Consider the following 19,878-nt stretch of genomic DNA (forward strand, 5'->3'; position numbering starts at 1 on the left):
CAAATCAGATTCAGGCCACTTCCATATGTGGTCCTGAATCAGACCCAGATCAGATTTTTTTCAATGCGGCTGCAGTGTGAACAACCAAGGCGGATTTGATGCAACTTTTACCTCAATAACCCTCGCTGTGCCCTCTCTCCCCGCAGGGAGGGGCGGGGCCCCTTGCTCCCAGTGCAGCTATAAACCTGGGCGGACTGTTCTCAGTGTGCCCCAACCGCGTTGCGTTGCCAGGGCGGGGATCGGCTCACGTAAAAAAGGCAAAGTCGGCAACCCACCCGAGCCGTCTTGAAACACAGACCAAGGAGTTTAACGTGCGCGCGAGTCAGCGGGTCGCCCCGTGGCGCAATGAAAGTGAGGGCCGGCGTGCGCCAGCTGAGGTGGGATCCCGGTCCCTGGGGTTCGGGTGCACCCTGGCAAAGCCAGAGGAAAGGCCAAAATAGCCAATTTGGCTCTCTTTCTCTTCATTCTTCTCCTTCTCAGCACCTGCTCATTAATGTTATGGCTGCCATTACACAAACATTTTGAAATAAAAGCGAAAATGCTGACTCCCCCCATAACCTCCCTAACTTTAGTGCAACAGCGTGCTGTGTCTGATGTCATTGTTATTGTTCTTTTGCGCATGCGGGTCATTTCAAAACCGCAAACAGTTCACACTGGAATCTGATATAGGCCACATTTTAAAAGGTAATGTGAACAGCCCAACAAAAAATCGGATCTGAGCAAAAAATCCGAATTAAGCATTAAGACTTGCGGTGTGAACGTAGCCTTAGTGGCCCAATCTTCCTAATACACCCTGGGTAATGTATCATTAGATGGTGCTTTGGAATTAAATTTTGGTCTGGAAAGAGAAATTTAAAAAGCTTGTGATAATCAAAAATCAGATGTTTCAAATAGAAAGTCATACCATGGGTTACGATAGGTGAAAACACAATGTTCACAATTTGTATTAAGAGGAGCAGCAAGTTCCAACAGCTGTCATTCCTGCTTACTAAATCTCCAAACATCAACGGTGTGTTGCGCAAAAGGCACCATGACTAACAGCATTAAGGCCAAGATTGTTGCTAGTATGATCCAGTTTTAGCCCACTTGGCCTGTTTTTTCTCTGTGTAAATCCATAATTAAAGCTCATAATTCTCTCTGACAATGAACCTACGGATATCGAGTTCTTTATCAAGTACTGAAACACAAGCTTTAACTCATACTGCACTACTCCTTCCAGTAGATCGTGCATCATATCTACTACGTAGTTGTCTACAGTATGGAACAGCTGGAGGGAGTTGAGTGGACAAGTTTGTTTCACACCAAATGTTGAGGACACAGCAGAATTTTGTTGAATGACAGCACAGTGTTCTGAATGAAGGGCTTTAGAACGCAGAGTTAAACCTGGATGATCTTCACTGAAAACTGACTGCATCTCTCCCTTTTCAGTTAAACAAAATCGACAGCATACTTTGCACTGAATGATTCGACAAATCCAAAAAGGCCATGTATAGCCAAGTTGTCACCTGTAACCTTAAAAAACGGAACCTGGTGTGGTTGGTTGAAAAGGGCACCTGCATTCCTTCAGGCTCTAAAATCTTTAAATCATTGATATGTGGTTTTAGAATTAGATCAAACCCATATTTCTTTAAGTCCTCTGAGTGAAAGAGTGCTACAAGATGTATGCTAATTAACACAGAATTAAACTTCAGGGGGAAAATTTCTCAAAATAAATACAGCCAAGTTTGTGCACTCCTTTTTTTGAGCCTAATGGATTAGCAGTCTCAAAATCATTGTAGTAGAGCATTTTCTTGTTGTGAGAATAAACTGTGGTTCCTAAAGAAGGAGCCATCATTTACATCTCTGTAAAAACCTTCCTGGTGTGGTTTAGCTTTTTGGAAACAGTTACAAAGTTCCCGGTGTCCACAACATTTTACACCCTCAGTGTAAATTTTGTTACACCTATGAGTGTTATACATTGGAGTCCAGTGTAGTCTGGTAGTTTAGAATTTGTAACACTGACACTAGTGTAGAGTAATAGAGTGGACGCATAGAGACACTTTCCTAGTGTTAAATTTAACACTCAGAGTTGATTTAACACTGGTGATTTTGCTGTGTAGGTAGTTCAGTGTCACTAGGCAATGCAGACAACAAGCTGGGGCAGTCTTCACTATCTATGTCAAGAGAAAGGGTGCTACTCATTGGGGTATTAACTGGGTACAGAAAAACAATTGTGACGTCAGGGTCTAGCTGGATCACTTTAAGAACGGTGAGGTCCTTAATTACAGATGTTGAGGTCACATTAATAAACATGTCTTCAAAGTCAGTGTCTTTATACTGTAGCCGTATATGGCCTCCTAGTCCACATGCATTCTTCACATCCTCAATGAGGTCTTCCATAGTATCGGGAATGTGCAGCTCCATTCTCATACAATCATGGAGGATGACTAGCAAGCGCACAGGCGCTATTTCCGCCATGGTGTTCTGAGAGAAATTAGAAAAGTAAAGACAGTAGATGGACAGAGTAGAGACAGAAAAACAGAATGAGAGAGAGTGGGAAATAGGGAGAGAAAGACCATAACATCTTTAGACATTTAGACAATCAGCACAAAGTAAAACCTAAACTTATAGGCCTATTCAAATAACAAAATGCGACAACAGGCTACACTTGAATGGTGAAATACTGGAACACATGCAAGGACATTGAGATGCATGTGGCTAGCTGCCTAATTGGGAAATCAATGTTGTCAGCACTGGACTAATATAAAATGTTACACATGAAAAATGGGTGCATGAAACTTAAGTCTTGAATTACCCTATGCATTTGGATTCATTTGCATCCCTGCCAATGAGCCATGAGGAACAATCATCCCGTTCCTGTAGTTGAGGCCGTTGTAAGATGCATTTTGAGTCAAGAACACTGCATCCAAGTCTGTGTATCTCTGCCTGATGGCAAATGCAATGTCCTCTTTCAAAACATCAAGGGGAACTGATGAACCCTGTGCTACTTGTAAAGGAGATTAAGGTATGCTGCAGATGTAAAGCTGATGCGCCATGGCAAATTGATGCCTTTCTGCTAAAGAAAGCAGCACATTTTTGAAACAGCTGGTGTGTCGCACTACTCTTTTGAAGAAACTGTGCTTTGCTTCGAAGCATATGGTTCATAGTTCAACTAAAGGTCCAAACTCACAAATTAACTGAGGGTAGTGCTGCAAAAAAATGATGTTTCGGCAAGAAGTTTGAGTCAGGGAAAACCTGCTTAAATCTGACTCGGTGTTCAGTGATCTTAAAGCTCAAGTATGCAATGGATTCCTAGAGTAGTTGCCAGGCTGGTTCTCCTGCAGGCACAGTCTGTCCGATTAATAGAGGAAAAAATCTGATTAAACTCCAATTTTCATGGCAGTTACCCCTAACTGTTTTCCTGGAAGCAAACGTCAATGGAACAGCATGGGGGCAATTTGTTGTTGGTAAGGAAAATCTCCTATTGCCTTATTGACAAAGTAAAATATTTTTTTGAAATTAAAACAGTTAAACATAGGGAAATTTCAAAAGGAACTATTTCCTCAAATAACATGAGGGATGTCGGGGAACCAGTAGTTACATCAAAGTAAAGTTTTTCTGACAGAACACATTTAGCTTTGACACCAAAATAGCTGTTCACAATGATTTATTGTCTTCAATGGTCTTAAGATGATCTGTGTGAGTGTCTTCAGTTCTCAGAGGGAAACTAACAGATCCAACTTTCTGACTTTATCATAACCATAAGCTTTGACGTCATTACTGTTGATCAGAGCAGCTAGATTAAATGCTGAATAAAGAGGAGTGGTAGCCATGGGGTAGATTGCCCAGAGTCCAATACAATGCACAGACTTTGTGTTTTTTTCGTGAAGTCCCAAGGGGGTAACACATTTCAAAATCATCAATATACAAGATCAGCGAAATTGCACATTCTTGGGAGAGAATACCATTTATTTTACAGTTATTTGATTCCCAAAATGATCTGTACACGAGTTTCCCACCCTCTTCTGTTTGAAATTTCTCTTTCAAATTTACAGCCTTACTGAGTGTAATTTCACAATTTAGCAGTTGCTCTGGGATTTTAGTAAAGGGACATACTGAAAAGACTTTCTGTTCTGATGATCTAATATATATTCTACTGGTTCCACAACATTGAAGTTTTTCCTGTAGTATGCCTTGCGTTTCCAAGCGCTTGACAGTGGACCATGGTTTCCTATTGCAGCCTGAATGGGATTCTCAGTGCAAAGAACAGTAGCCAACTCCTTTACAACAGAACTCCCTGAACTTCCCAATTTTGTTTTTGCACAAAGTCACAAATAGTCTTTTGAGTGAAAGACAGAGTCCATACCGATTATATACTGCAGCTCCTCCAGAAGTTCATTCACAGGTGCACTTGGCACAATATAAGAATGTTCTAATTTAAGCAATACTGAGACCAATTTCAGTTCAATATCTTTTGGGGAATCTTCTGGTACAACAGTATGCTCTTCAAATGTTAAATCTTCATATGGTACATCATCTATCAGCTCAGCATCACCTTTTTCCAAAGACTCCAAAAGAGGGCTCTCACCAGATCCATGAATAGCTTCAGGTTTGAAATCTCTAATTGTGTAGGGGGTGTGTTTTCTCCATCTATGTGTGTAGAAAGCTCCATATAAATTTGTTTGGTAAGAGCAACCATTAAACATACAACTGACCAGTTCATGGTTTCTCAAATGTTTCCCAATGTGTTGAAAATACTCAGTTTCAGATGCAAGTTGACGGTTGTTGCAGATATGACATTTAAAGGTTGAAAAACAACTTCTTTGGGACTGTTCAGCTGGATATAACTTGTTCAGATGGGCAATAAGAGCCCTCCATGTCTTGCATTTGCACGGGCAATGCTAGAAAATACAGGGGTAGGCATGCCCCCGACCATAACGATGGCGAAGTCTGATGTGCTTCAGTACTTAATTTCTTCTTAAAAAACAGTCCCCACAGTCTTTACATTTCCACATAAATTGATTACTGAGGAAACATGATACAGAAATGCAAGAGGTATCTTTAGTTTGCGGATTAGAGCACAACTCAACTCAAATTTCAAATCTGTTAGGATGTGGTAGTAAATGGCCCAATTCACCAGCACATAATCAATTAGGCCTAGTTTTTCCCAGTCCAATATGAAATTGTCATCAGAAACTAACACAAACCAATTTCCTCATTCACAAATTTAAACATTAGGCCATCCTTAGCATTATTTTTGTTTGCCGTGAACATAACCCGGCCGACTCAGTCAAATTAGGTCCGACCCAAAAAAATCACTGCATTGGTCATGCCTCTAAATGCTGCAAATGTGATTTTATTATACAAGTGGAAAGGGCAATAAAACACCTTGAGTGTGTACATATGGTGCTGTTTAGCCTGGATTTACATGCAGCAAATTTTTGCATGACGGCTCACTTTCAATTACCTGAAATAATGCCCCTGCGGGCTTACTGACTGGTATCTTTTCATCACAGAAGTAGCATTACGTTAAGTTAACGTTAGCATGTTCCTTGCTATTGTTTAACGTTAGCTGTAAAATGGCGCCATGTTAACGCTATACCGCTAATGTCAAAATTAACGTTATAATTTCTAATCTGCGTGTCTGTTCATTAAAATAATATGACGTTAATGCTATTCAAGTATTTAAATGCTGAATGAGTCTCCCCATTACATTATGCTAGCTAGGTCGCGCTAGCCTGCAAACACTTACGTTAGTGGTCACTGCCATTAGCTCGTTAATGCTATTCAAATGCTGAACGAGTCTCCCCATTACATTATGCTAGCTAGGTCGCGCTAGTCTGCAAACGCTTACGTTAGCGGTCACTGCCATTAGCTCATTAATGCTATTCAAATGCTGAACGAGTCTCCCCATTACATTATGCTAGCTAGGTCGCGCTAGCCTGCAAACGCTTAGGTTAGTGGTCACTGCCATTAGCTAACCTACGTATATGTAAAATGCTCCCTAGCTCTAACCGTTCGGTCTCTAAATGCGCATGCGCGAATCATGCTTAATCTAATAAAAGTCCTTTGATCAATGTATAATTTCAGGTCAACTGCCAAGTTGACATTTTACATTGTATCCAACTAAAAAAATAGGTTCATTATACACATAAATTAGAAAGTTTAATTCAAGTAAACAATCTAATATTTTTAGGCTACTGTAATGAGAAAATACAAATCAAATGAACAATAGCAATGTTTTCCTTTTTACAGTGTGTGTTGCCAAACTAACACGCATTTTAAAAAATGCAGGCAAAGATATGTGCCTCTCAGTGAGCTTTGGCGCCATGCGAACAGTGTGGAGCTTGTCGAGCGCATAAAAGTTATGAAGATATTATTAGTTATCAAGATATGATGCCAAAGAACATCTTTGCCTTGGATCTAAGGATGTAAATAAATATGACCTGGTATGAGAATCATTGTAATAATGTTGTATCTTAATCATTCCATTCATCTTCATGAAACCATTTCATAGACAAATCATTACAAATGTATTTGCTGTGTTTATTGTGCTTACCGTTAGACCATACTTAAAGAAGTTGTTCCTGATAGACTTCAGTAGGTGAGGGACATCGAACACCACAGGAACCCTCTGAACCCCCACCAGAATGCAGTGGGAATCCTCGCCACCCAGAGCATCCAGGGTGGCCCCAAGTAGGTGCAAAGCTTTGACGTTAGTCGTTGCCTGGTCACATATTGCTGCCTGCACCTTGCAAATAGGTTAATACATTGTGTGAATACATGGTTTGAGTGTAATTGTACATTGTTAATGTTGCTGTTTAAACGTCTGTGCAGTACATACTGTCAGCCTTATATGTTCTAGCTTCCGAATGGCATCCTTAATGATGCTGGCAATTTCCACGGCTGGCATGGAACTGGGGGAGAAGAAATAACCCATGGCCTGTTGAAGGACAAAGTTTTTGGTAAATGTTTTTAATATACACAGCAAAAAATAAATAAATGTTGGTCTTAAAAACAACAAAAAATGTTGTTGTTGGCTTGCCTGTTTCCACTTCCCCAAAATGCACCTAACCATGATGACCATTGCCTGTTTTGCAGCATGGCCTGAGGGAGATGCGCCATAAATGGCATCATTTCTCTTGTCGTAGTCAAATTGCCTCTTGATGGCCATCTCATCTAAAACTAGAGTGCACATTCTTTCCGCAGGGGTCATGGTGGCCATTTGGGAAATGATTCCTTGCAGGAAGCCTGGCTGTTGGAACAAGCAAGTTAAATGAACAGTTTTATGTACATTTTGAAATTGTGAAACTGGGCAATGTCAAGCAGTCTATATTAAATTGGTATTTACAGAGAAGTATCCCACACGTCCTGTAATATATCGGCGTATTGTGGCTTTGGAGAGTAGAGCAAACATGCTTCGCAAGTATCTGTAAGCCTTTGGGCTGCTGTGGAGTATCTGCAGACGCAGGTTTTTCAGATGTTGGTTAAACCTCCTTACTCTTCGCTTTTTCCCAGCCTTCAGGACAGCTCTGCAGCATCTCTTCCAGAATGTCATGAGGACTACGGACGAACAGGATGTAGGTTTTAAGATTCAAAGATTTTGTGAAAACAAAGCTTTATAATTCCAAAGGCAGTGTTACAGGGCAGGAGGTCACAGCTCGAATTTGTCTAGGGGTTAAACTAAACTTTTCTTTGTGTTCATGTTACATCACACGTCACGCTAGCCCTACGTATGGTGCACAGACTTGGAAGTACATTACTTGGGTTGTTTAGGCTTAGTAGCTGACTTCCTTCTTCTTTTCAGCCGTGCAACCTTTGCCTCTAGTTCTGCAATTCTCTGTAATAACAAAAAGGCATCTTTATTTGATTCTGTGAGAATGCTAGTCACAATCTTGAAATTGAATAAGCTCAGAACATCACCTTGTCCTTTAGTCCTCCACCTTTAAGGCTGGGGAATGGTCACCTGAGCATGAGCCTGTTCTTTTGTTCCTCCATTTGTGTCATTTTCTCTCCTTTCGGGTCCCTCTTGAGTTCTTTCCTCTTTCCCTTCTCCTTCTGCTACTGCTCTTTCTCCTCTTTCTGCTACTGCTCCTTCTCTTTCACCTTATCCTTCTCCTTCTGTTACTGCTCCTTATCCTTCTCCTTCTGTTACTGCTCCTTCTCCTTCTCCTTCTCCTACTGCTACTGCTCCTTCTCTTTCTCCTTCTGCTACTGCTCCCTCCTCTGTCATATCCTCTATCCCTTAAAGTGTCTCCTCTGTTTTTTTGTCTCTGTCTCCCCCTCTATCTCTACAATGTCCCTCTCTTCTTCGTGCTCCTCAGAGTGCCTTCTCTCAGCTTTGGAAGATTAAGTCAGTCAGTTAATCTCAGTGGATCATTTAAGGTTAGATGAAGAACAACTTGTACTGTTCTTGTCCTCAATTGTCATTCTTACCTTTACTTCATTTCTGCCTTTATAGAGGAGGAGAGGCAAGAGGTGGCGGGTTGATGCAATCAAGCAATGTAGGGATGGCATCGTATTATGGTGTTTAAAAACATGACACAAAGAAAATGTATCAGTAATTGTATTTATTTTATTTGTATCAGTAATTGTATATTATTTATTTATTTTATAATATTTAAACGTACAATATGTAACTTTCTGCCGCTAGGGGTCTCTCAAGCAAAACAATGGATGGTAAACACAGACGTTTGATGACGTTGGGAAGTTGCGTGGAATTATGGGAGTTTTTATTGCTAAACACTATCGTCGATTAGAATGCATCAGTTCACGGACGAGTTTACCCATTCAATTTTATTCACGTTACGTTTAGTAACGTTTATTCATGTCATGCTAATAAAATAGCTGCAGTTTCCCCAACATAATTACGTTTTTCTTGATTCAATCTGTATTGGTAGCTAGCTGACCAGTTAGCTAGTGAGCCAGCAAGCTAACATTAGTGGCTAACGTAATCAGTCTGAGCCTACGGCGCGAATGTAATAGTAACGCAGTCCATGCTCCAGCCGAACGCTAGCAAGAAAAGTGCCTTTTGTGCCCGTGAATGTGTACCACTGTGAGTAATAAAACCCGAGTTCATTACTGCAACTAATCGACGCCTCACTGTTTTGTGCTTCGGCTCTGTTGACCCGGACCACTAGACGCAAGTTACCTGCTACGAGCCAAGTTATTAGTTTGAAACCAGGCAAGTTTAATGCTTCTACATGTATTCCCTGTAAACGCTGGAAGAGCGCCACCTAGCGAATGACGTGCCAAAAATAGAGCTTGGCCAGTCCTCGTTAGTATAGTGGACAGTATCTCCGCCTGTCACGCGGAAGACCGGGGTTCGATTCCCCGACGGGGAGATAAATCTACCAGCTGCTGGTTATTTGCTAAGGCCAAGTCCACCCAGCTGGGTTTTACATTTTTACCGGGGTTTTTAAAGAAAAATCATCTCTGTCCGTCCACATAAGCGCTTAAGCTCCATATCACAAATGATCTCGGTCCATATTAAAACTTCTGACAAGGCATATCACATGACCATTCGCATACACTGAGCATGTGCGTGCCAGTGTAAACAGAAAGCACATTGTCCAACGTTACTCTGCTGTGTGGATGCAAAGCGTGGAATAGTGTGGATGCCAGGTGTAAACGTAGCAAAAGCTATGGGTTTTTAAACAAAAAAAAACAGTGTGGATGTAGTCGAAGAAAGACAAAAGTTTACAGCAGCATTGAGTGTGGTGCTGCAGTCAAATAGAGCTGTACATTGGCGATATGTTCACCTACCTCAGGATCCAGAAATGCAAGAAGGTCCGAAACCTTTTGAGTGTAAGGCGAGTGTGACAGCCACGAATGTTATTCGCCCAAATTCACCATTTCCAACATCTTGTTACATGAAATTATTAGTCCATAGAATGTGATATTCCTACCACATTTTGATTTCTGGTGGAGGCTATGAAGGAGGACTTTCGGTTGGCCTCAAGGAAGTTCTGGCAAACCGTTGGACGACTCATGAGGGCAAAGCAGGCCTTGACTGAGGCTGTGTTCAGCAGGGGAGAAGAACTCCTGACCTAGACTGGGAATATTGTCAAGCGATGGAAGGAGCACTTTAAGGAACTCCTGAACACGACCAACACGTCTCGAGGTGCAGCGGGAGGGTGGGAGATTGTCAAGTCTGGAGACCTCAGAATTGATTCTCTGCTCTTTGCAGATGATGTGATTCTGTTGGCTGCATTGGACACAGTGGAGCATTTCGCAGTCGAGTGCCAAGCGGTCGGGATGAGAGTCAGCGCCTCCAAGTCTCAGGTTGTGGTTCTCTGCCGGAAAGCAGAGGATTGCTTCCATCGGGATGGGAGTGAGTTGCTGCGCCAAGCGCTACATTTCAAGATAGCACATTTCAAACAGTGCTACTTGTGTGAATGCGACAACCACTACACGACTGAAACTTTGGAAAAGAGGGCTTCGATTCACCGACCGGGATAGCTTTCTACCAGCTGCTGATTATTCACCAAGAAAGACAAAAGTTGCACAGCAGCATTGAGCATGTTCATGCTGTCAAATAAAGCTTAACAGTGCTGGTGATTTGACTGAACTGTTTGATTGTATAACTTAGAGTTAAAATTTGAAAACAAACGTTTTCCACCTGGTTTCCAATCCGGGACATTATGCACGTTAGCCGAACGCGATGACTACTGCGCTACGTAAATTTCGGAAGGCCAGGTTTCGATTCCCCAGCGGGAGACTTTTCTGTTAACTGGCCATTATTATCCAGGTTACTGAGATTGCAGCTCAGCATAGATTGATTGTGTGGAGCAAACACGACCAAAGAAACCTGCTTCCGCCCTGTTTCGAACAGGGGACCTTTCACACGTTAGGCAAACATGATAACCACTACACTACGGAAACTGTTTTTAATATAAAAAAAAGACTGTTTCGCACCTGCGTCTGACAATGCACCATTCATATTTAACTGCAAACGCTTAAAATGTTGGTAGACATGTTCATTTTTGACTCTGAGAGATTGTGAACTTGATTCAGTCACAGCTGCTTTGTCATGTATTTGAGTGACAGTAAATAAATGTATAATTGAAGTTAATGCTTCTACATGTATTCCCTGTAAACGCTGGAAGAGCGCCACCTAGCGAATGACGTGCCAAAAATAGAGCTTGGCCAGTCCTCGTTAGTATAGTGGACAGTATCTCCGCCTGTCACGCGGAAGACCGGGGTTCGATTCCCCGACGGGGAGATAAATCTACCAGCTGCTGGTTATTTGCTAAGGCCAAGTCCACCCAGCTGGGTTTTACATTTTTACCGGGGTTTTTAAAGAAAAATCATCTCTGTCCGTCCACATAAGCGCTTAAGCTCCATATCACAAATGATCTCGGTCCATATTAAAACTTCTGACAAGGCATATCACATGACCATTCGCATACACTGAGCATGTGCGTGCCAGTGTAAACAGAAAGCACATTGTCCAACGTTACTCTGCTGTGTGGATGCAAAGCGTGGAATAGTGTGGATGCCAGGTGTAAACGTAGCAAAAGCTATGGGTTTTTAAACAAAAAAAAACAGTGTGGATGTAGTCGAAGAAAGACAAAAGTTTACAGCAGCATTGAGTGTGGTGCTGCAGTCAAATAGAGCTGTACATTGGCGATATGTTCACCTACCTCAGGATCCAGAAATGCAAGAAGGTCCGAAACCTTTTGAGTGTAAGGCGAGTGTGACAGCCACGAATGTTATTCGCCCAAATTCACCATTTCCAACATCTTGTTACATGAAATTATTAGTCCATAGAATGTGATATTCCTACCACATTTTGATTTCTGGTGGAGGCTATGAAGGAGGACTTTCGGTTGGCCTCAAGGAAGTTCTGGCAAACCGTTGGACGACTCATGAGGGCAAAGCAGGCCTTGACTGAGGCTGTGTTCAGCAGGGGAGAAGAACTCCTGACCTAGACTGGGAATATTGTCAAGCGATGGAAGGAGCACTTTAAGGAACTCCTGAACACGACCAACACGTCTCGAGGTGCAGCGGGAGGGTGGGAGATTGTCAAGTCTGGAGACCTCAGAATTGATTCTCTGCTCTTTGCAGATGATGTGATTCTGTTGGCTGCATTGGACACAGTGGAGCATTTCGCAGTCGAGTGCCAAGCGGTCGGGATGAGAGTCAGCGCCTCCAAGTCTCAGGTTGTGGTTCTCTGCCGGAAAGCAGAGGATTGCTTCCATCGGGATGGGAGTGAGTTGCTGCGCCAAGCGCTACATTTCAAGATAGCACATTTCAAACAGTGCTACTTGTGTGAATGCGACAACCACTACACGACTGAAACTTTGGAAAAGAGGGCTTCGATTCACCGACCGGGATAGCTTTCTACCAGCTGCTGATTATTCACCAAGAAAGACAAAAGTTGCACAGCAGCATTGAGCATGTTCATGCTGTCAAATAAAGCTTAACAGTGCTGGTGATTTGACTGAACTGTTTGATTGTATAACTTAGAGTTAAAATTTGAAAACAAACGTTTTCCACCTGGTTTCCAATCCGGGACATTATGCACGTTAGCCGAACGCGATGACTACTGCGCTACGTAAATTTCGGAAGGCCAGGTTTCGATTCCCCAGCGGGAGACTTTTCTGTTAACTGGCCATTATTATCCAGGTTACTGAGATTGCAGCTCAGCATAGATTGATTGTGTGGAGCAAACACGACCAAAGAAACCTGCTTCCGCCCTGTTTCGAACAGGGGACCTTTCACACGTTAGGCAAACATGATAACCACTACACTACGGAAACTGTTTTTAATATAAATAAAAAAAAGACTGTTTCGCACCTGCGTCTGACAATGCACCATTCATATTTAACTGCAAACGCTTAAAATGTTGGTAGACATGTTCATTTTTGACTCTGAGAGATTGTGAACTTGATTCAGTCACAGCTGCTTTGTCATGTATTTGAGTGACAGTAAATAAATGTATAATTGAAGTTAATGCTTCTACATGTATTCCCTGTAAACGCTGGAAGAGCGCCACCTAGCGAATGACGTGCCAAAAATAGAGCTTGGCCAGTCCTCGTTAGTATAGTGGACAGTATCTCCGCCTGTCACGCGGAAGACCGGGGTTCGATTCCCCGACGGGGAGATAAATCTACCAGCTGCTGGTTATTTGCTAAGGCCAAGTCCACCCAGCTGGGTTTTACATTTTTACCGGGGTTTTTAAAGAAAAATCATCTCTGTCCGTCCACATAAGCGCTTAAGCTCCATATCACAAATGATCTCGGTCCATATTAAAACTTCTGACAAGGCATATCACATGACCATTCGCATACACTGAGCATGTGCGTGCCAGTGTAAACAGAAAGCACATTGTCCAACGTTACTCTGCTGTGTGGATGCAAAGCGTGGAATAGTGTGGATGCCAGGTGTAAACGTAGCAAAAGCTATGGGTTTTTAAACAAAAAAAAACAGTGTGGATGTAGTCGAAGAAAGACAAAAGTTTACAGCAGCATTGAGTGTGGTGCTGCAGTCAAATAGAGCTGTACATTGGCGATATGTTCACCTACCTCAGGATCCAGAAATGCAAGAAGGTCCGAAACCTTTTGAGTGTAAGGCGAGTGTGACAGCCACGAATGTTATTCGCCCAAATTCACCATTTCCAACATCTTGTTACATGAAATTATTAGTCCATAGAATGTGATATTCCTACCACATTTTGATTTCTGGTGGAGGCTATGAAGGAGGACTTTCGGTTGGCCTCAAGGAAGTTCTGGCAAACCGTTGGACGACTCATGAGGGCAAAGCAGGCCTTGACTGAGGCTGTGTTCAGCAGGGGAGAAGAACTCCTGACCTAGACTGGGAATATTGTCAAGCGATGGAAGGAGCACTTTAAGGAACTCCTGAACACGACCAACACGTCTCGAGGTGCAGCGGGAGGGTGGGAGATTGTCAAGTCTGGAGACCTCAGAATTGATTCTCTGCTCTTTGCAGATGATGTGATTCTGTTGGCTGCATTGGACACAGTGGAGCATTTCGCAGTCGAGTGCCAAGCGGTCGGGATGAGAGTCAGCGCCTCCAAGTCTCAGGTTGTGGTTCTCTGCCGGAAAGCAGAGGATTGCTTCCATCGGGATGGGAGTGAGTTGCTGCGCCAAGCGCTACATTTCAAGATAGCACATTTCAAACAGTGCTACTTGTGTGAATGCGACAACCACTACACGACTGAAACTTTGGAAAAGAGGGCTTCGATTCACCGACCGGGATAGCTTTCTACCAGCTGCTGATTATTCACCAAGAAAGACAAAAGTTGCACAGCAGCATTGAGCATGTTCATGCTGTCAAATAAAGCTTAACAGTGCTGGTGATTTGACTGAACTGTTTGATTGTATAACTTAGAGTTAAAATTTGAAAACAAACGTTTTCCACCTGGTTTCCAATCCGGGACATTATGCACGTTAGCCGAACGCGATGACTACTGCGCTACGTAAATTTCGGAAGGCCAGGTTTCGATTCCCCAGCGGGAGACTTTTCTGTTAACTGGCCATTATTATCCAGGTTACTGAGATTGCAGCTCAGCATAGATTGATTGTGTGGAGCAAACACGACCAAAGAAACCTGCTTCCGCCCTGTTTCGAACAGGGGACCTTTCACACGTTAGGCAAACATGATAACCACTACACTACGGAAACTGTTTTTAATATAAATAAAAAAAAGACTGTTTCGCACCTGCGTCTGACAATGCACCATTCATATTTAACTGCAAACGCTTAAAATGTTGGTAGACATGTTCATTTTTGACTCTGAGAGATTGTGAACTTGATTCAGTCACAGCTGCTTTGTCATGTATTTGAGTGACAGTAAATAAATGTATAATTGAAGTTAATGCTTCTACATGTATTCCCTGTAAACGCTGGAAGAGCGCCACCTAGCGAATGACGTGCCAAAAATAGAGCTTGGCCAGTCCTCGTTAGTATAGTGGACAGTATCTCCGCCTGTCACGCGGAAGACCGGGGTTCGATTCCCCGACGGGGAGATAAATCTACCAGCTGCTGGTTATTTGCTAAGGCCAAGTCCACCCAGCTGGGTTTTACATTTTTACCGGGGTTTTTAAAGAAAAATCATCTCTGTCCGTCCACATAAGCGCTTAAGCTCCATATCACAAATGATCTCGGTCCATATTAAAACTTCTGACAAGGCATATCACATGACCATTCGCATACACTGAGCATGTGCGTGCCAGTGTAAACAGAAAGCACATTGTCCAACGTTACTCTGCTGTGTGGATGCAAAGCGTGGAATAGTGTGGATGCCAGGTGTAAACGTAGCAAAAGCTATGGGTTTTTAAACAAAAAAAAACAGTGTGGATGTAGTCGAAGAAAGACAAAAGTTTACAGCAGCATTGAGTGTGGTGCTGCAGTCAAATAGAGCTGTACATTGGCGATATGTTCACCTACCTCAGGATCCAGAAATGCAAGAAGGTCCGAAACCTTTTGAGTGTAAGGCGAGTGTGACAGCCACGAATGTTATTCGCCCAAATTCACCATTTCCAACATCTTGTTACATGAAATTATTAGTCCATAGAATGTGATATTCCTACCACATTTTGATTTCTGGTGGAGGCTATGAAGGAGGACTTTCGGTTGGCCTCAAGGAAGTTCTGGCAAACCGTTGGACGACTCATGAGGGCAAAGCAGGCCTTGACTGAGGCTGTGTTCAGCAGGGGAGAAGAACTCCTGACCTAGACTGGGAATATTGTCAAGCGATGGAAGGAGCACTTTAAGGAACTCCTGAACACGACCAACACGTCTCGAGGTGCAGCGGGAGGGTGGGAGATTGTCAAGTCTGGAGACCTCAGAATTGATTCTCTGCTCTTTGCAGATGATGTGATTCTGTTGGCTGCATTGGACACAGTGGAGCATTTCGCAGTCGAGTGCCAAGCGGTCGGGATGAGAGTCAGCGCCTCCAAGTCTCAGGTTGTGGTTCTCTGCCGGAAAGCAGAGGATTGCTTCCATCGGGATGGGAGTGAGTTGCTGCGCCAAGCGCTACATTTCAAGATAGCACATTTCAAACAGTGCTACTTGTGTGAATGCGACAACCACTACACGACTGAAACTTTGGAAAAGAGGGCTTCGATTCACCGACCGGGATAGCTTTCTACCAGCTGCTGATTATTCACCAAGAAAGACAAAAGTTGCACAGCAGCATTGAGCATGTTCATGCTGTCAAATAAAGCTTAACAGTGCTGGTGATTTGACTGAACTGTTTGATTGTATAACTTAGAGTTAAAATTTGAAAACAAACGTTTTCCACCTGGTTTCCAATCCGGGACATTATGCACGTTAGCCGAACGCGATGACTACTGCGCTACGTAAATTTCGGAAGGCCAGGTTTCGATTCCCCAGCGGGAGACTTTTCTGTTAACTGGCCATTATTATCCAGGTTACTGAGATTGCAGCTCAGCATAGATTGATTGTGTGGAGCAAACACGACCAAAGAAACCTGCTTCCGCCCTGTTTCGAACAGGGGACCTTTCACACGTTAGGCAAACATGATAACCACTACACTACGGAAACTGTTTTTAATAAAAAAAAATAAATAAAAAAAAGACTGTTTCGCACCTGCGTCTGACAATGCACCATTCATATTTAACTGCAAACGCTTAAAATGTTGGTAGACATGTTCATTTTTGACTCTGAGAGATTGTGAACTTGATTCAGTCACAGCTGCTTTGTCATGTATTTGAGTGACAGTAAATAAATGTATAATTGAAGTTAATGCTTCTACATGTATTCCCTGTAAACGCTGGAAGAGCGCCACCTAGCGAATGACGTGCCAAAAATAGAGCTTGGCCAGTCCTCGTTAGTATAGTGGACAGTATCTCCGCCTGTCACGCGGAAGACCGGGGTTCGATTCCCCGACGGGGAGATAAATCTACCAGCTGCTGGTTATTTGCTAAGGCCAAGTCCACCCAGCTGGGTTTTACATTTTTACCGGGGTTTTTAAAGAAAAATCATCTCTGTCCGTCCACATAAGCGCTTAAGCTCCATATCACAAATGATCTCGGTCCATATTAAAACTTCTGACAAGGCATATCACATGACCATTCGCATACACTGAGCATGTGCGTGCCAGTGTAAACAGAAAGCACATTGTCCAACGTTACTCTGCTGTGTGGATGCAAAGCGTGGAATAGTGTGGATGCCAGGTGTAAACGTAGCAAAAGCTATGGGTTTTTAAACAAAAAAAAACAGTGTGGATGTAGTCGAAGAAAGACAAAAGTTTACAGCAGCATTGAGTGTGGTGCTGCAGTCAAATAGAGCTGTACATTGGCGATATGTTCACCTACCTCAGGATCCAGAAATGCAAGAAGGTCCGAAACCTTTTGAGTGTAAGGCGAGTGTGACAGCCACGAATGTTATTCGCCCAAATTCACCATTTCCAACATCTTGTTACATGAAATTATTAGTCCATAGAATGTGATATTCCTACCACATTTTGATTTCTGGTGGAGGCTATGAAGGAGGACTTTCGGTTGGCCTCAAGGAAGTTCTGGCAAACCGTTGGACGACTCATGAGGGCAAAGCAGGCCTTGACTGAGGCTGTGTTCAGCAGGGGAGAAGAACTCCTGACCTAGACTGGGAATATTGTCAAGCGATGGAAGGAGCACTTTAAGGAACTCCTGAACACGACCAACACGTCTCGAGGTGCAGCGGGAGGGTGGGAGATTGTCAAGTCTGGAGACCTCAGAATTGATTCTCTGCTCTTTGCAGATGATGTGATTCTGTTGGCTGCATTGGACACAGTGGAGCATTTCGCAGTCGAGTGCCAAGCGGTCGGGATGAGAGTCAGCGCCTCCAAGTCTCAGGTTGTGGTTCTCTGCCGGAAAGCAGAGGATTGCTTCCATCGGGATGGGAGTGAGTTGCTGCGCCAAGCGCTACATTTCAAGATAGCACATTTCAAACAGTGCTACTTGTGTGAATGCGACAACCACTACACGACTGAAACTTTGGAAAAGAGGGCTTCGATTCACCGACCGGGATAGCTTTCTACCAGCTGCTGATTATTCACCAAGAAAGACAAAAGTTGCACAGCAGCATTGAGCATGTTCATGCTGTCAAATAAAGCTTAACAGTGCTGGTGATTTGACTGAACTGTTTGATTGTATAACTTAGAGTTAAAATTTGAAAACAAACGTTTTCCACCTGGTTTCCAATCCGGGACATTATGCACGTTAGCCGAACGCGATGACTACTGCGCTACGTAAATTTCGGAAGGCCAGGTTTCGATTCCCCAGCGGGAGACTTTTCTGTTAACTGGCCATTATTATCCAGGTTACTGAGATTGCAGCTCAGCATAGATTGATTGTGTGGAGCAAACACGACCAAAGAAACCTGCTTCCGCCCTGTTTCGAACAGGGGACCTTTCACACGTTAGGCAAACATGATAACCACTACACTACGGAAACTGTTTTTAATATAAAAAAAAGACTGTTTCGCACCTGCGTCTGACAATGCACCATTCATATTTAACTGCAAACGCTTAAAATGTTGGTAGACATGTTCATTTTTGACTCTGAGAGATTGTGAACTTGATTCAGTCACAGCTGCTTTGTCATGTATTTGAGTGACAGTAAATAAATGTATAATTGAAGTTAATGCTTCTACATGTATTCCCTGTAAACGCTGGAAGAGCGCCACCTAGCGAATGACGTGCCAAAAATAGAGCTTGGCCAGTCCTCGTTAGTATAGTGGACAGTATCTCCGCCTGTCACGCGGAAGACCGGGGTTCGATTCCCCGACGGGGAGATAAATCTACCAGCTGCTGGTTATTTGCTAAGGCCAAGTCCACCCAGCTGGGTTTTACATTTTTACCGGGGTTTTTAAAGAAAAATCATCTCTGTCCGTCCACATAAGCGCTTAAGCTCCATATCACAAATGATCTCGGTCCATATTAAAACTTCTGACAAGGCATATCACATGACCATTCGCATACACTGAGCATGTGCGTGCCAGTGTAAACAGAAAGCACATTGTCCAACGTTACTCTGCTGTGTGGATGCAAAGCGTGGAATAGTGTGGATGCCAGGTGTAAACGTAGCAAAAGCTATGGGTTTTTAAACAAAAAAAAACAGTGTGGATGTAGTCGAAGAAAGACAAAAGTTTACAGCAGCATTGAGTGTGGTGCTGCAGTCAAATAGAGCTGTACATTGGCGATATGTTCACCTACCTCAGGATCCAGAAATGCAAGAAGGTCCGAAACCTTTTGAGTGTAAGGCGAGTGTGACAGCCACGAATGTTATTCGCCCAAATTCACCATTTCCAACATCTTGTTACATGAAATTATTAGTCCATAGAATGTGATATTCCTACCACATTTTGATTTCTGGTGGAGGCTATGAAGGAGGACTTTCGGTTGGCCTCAAGGAAGTTCTGGCAAACCGTTGGACGACTCATGAGGGCAAAGCAGGCCTTGACTGAGGCTGTGTTCAGCAGGGGAGAAGAACTCCTGACCTAGACTGGGAATATTGTCAAGCGATGGAAGGAGCACTTTAAGGAACTCCTGAACACGACCAACACGTCTCGAGGTGCAGCGGGAGGGTGGGAGATTGTCAAGTCTGGAGACCTCAGAATTGATTCTCTGCTCTTTGCAGATGATGTGATTCTGTTGGCTGCATTGGACACAGTGGAGCATTTCGCAGTCGAGTGCCAAGCGGTCGGGATGAGAGTCAGCGCCTCCAAGTCTCAGGTTGTGGTTCTCTGCCGGAAAGCAGAGGATTGCTTCCATCGGGATGGGAGTGAGTTGCTGCGCCAAGCGCTACATTTCAAGATAGCACATTTCAAACAGTGCTACTTGTGTGAATGCGACAACCACTACACGACTGAAACTTTGGAAAAGAGGGCTTCGATTCACCGACCGGGATAGCTTTCTACCAGCTGCTGA

At 43.3% G+C, this 19,878-nt stretch overlaps 2 long non-coding RNA genes and 11 other non-coding genes across 13 annotated transcripts; 7 read left to right on the forward strand and 6 right to left on the reverse strand.

Moving 5' to 3' along the window:
• The first annotated feature begins 6,243 nt into the window (after positions 1-6,243).
• LOC116034060 lies at positions 6,244-7,034 on the forward strand. Its single transcript, XR_004100968.2, has 3 exons — positions 6,244-6,428; positions 6,545-6,675; positions 6,845-7,034. It is a non-coding gene; the product is annotated as an uncharacterized LOC116034060 (long non-coding RNA).
• A 1,233-nt stretch (positions 7,035-8,267) lies between these two features.
• Positions 8,268-8,497, reverse strand: LOC118493995. The gene is made up of 2 exons (XR_004896052.1): positions 8,416-8,497; positions 8,268-8,318 (listed from the first exon to the last, which is right to left on the reverse strand). It is a non-coding gene; the product is annotated as an uncharacterized LOC118493995 (long non-coding RNA).
• Positions 8,498-9,251: 754 nt separating this feature from the next.
• On the forward strand, positions 9,252-9,323 carry trnad-guc. The gene has a single exon. It is a non-coding gene; the product is annotated as a tRNA-Asp (tRNA).
• Positions 9,324-10,790: 1,467 nt separating this feature from the next.
• Positions 10,791-10,863, reverse strand: trnav-aac. The gene has a single exon. It is a non-coding gene; the product is annotated as a tRNA-Val (tRNA).
• Positions 10,864-11,131: 268 nt separating this feature from the next.
• Positions 11,132-11,203, forward strand: trnad-guc. Its single transcript has one exon. It is a non-coding gene; the product is annotated as a tRNA-Asp (tRNA).
• A 1,467-nt stretch (positions 11,204-12,670) lies between these two features.
• trnav-aac lies at positions 12,671-12,743 on the reverse strand. The gene has a single exon. It is a non-coding gene; the product is annotated as a tRNA-Val (tRNA).
• A 272-nt stretch (positions 12,744-13,015) lies between these two features.
• On the forward strand, positions 13,016-13,087 carry trnad-guc. Its single transcript has one exon. It is a non-coding gene; the product is annotated as a tRNA-Asp (tRNA).
• A 1,467-nt stretch (positions 13,088-14,554) lies between these two features.
• Positions 14,555-14,627, reverse strand: trnav-aac. Its single transcript has one exon. It is a non-coding gene; the product is annotated as a tRNA-Val (tRNA).
• Positions 14,628-14,899: 272 nt separating this feature from the next.
• trnad-guc lies at positions 14,900-14,971 on the forward strand. Its single transcript has one exon. It is a non-coding gene; the product is annotated as a tRNA-Asp (tRNA).
• Positions 14,972-16,438: 1,467 nt separating this feature from the next.
• On the reverse strand, positions 16,439-16,511 carry trnav-aac. The gene has a single exon. It is a non-coding gene; the product is annotated as a tRNA-Val (tRNA).
• A 280-nt stretch (positions 16,512-16,791) lies between these two features.
• On the forward strand, positions 16,792-16,863 carry trnad-guc. Its single transcript has one exon. It is a non-coding gene; the product is annotated as a tRNA-Asp (tRNA).
• Positions 16,864-18,330: 1,467 nt separating this feature from the next.
• On the reverse strand, positions 18,331-18,403 carry trnav-aac. Its single transcript has one exon. It is a non-coding gene; the product is annotated as a tRNA-Val (tRNA).
• A 268-nt stretch (positions 18,404-18,671) lies between these two features.
• Positions 18,672-18,743, forward strand: trnad-guc. Its single transcript has one exon. It is a non-coding gene; the product is annotated as a tRNA-Asp (tRNA).
• The last annotated feature ends 1,135 nt before the right edge of the window (positions 18,744-19,878 follow it).

The sequence above is a fragment of the Sander lucioperca genome, chromosome 20, assembly GCF_008315115.2.
Source record: "Sander lucioperca isolate FBNREF2018 chromosome 20, SLUC_FBN_1.2, whole genome shotgun sequence".
Taxonomy (NCBI): Eukaryota; Metazoa; Chordata; class Actinopteri; order Perciformes; family Percidae; genus Sander; species Sander lucioperca.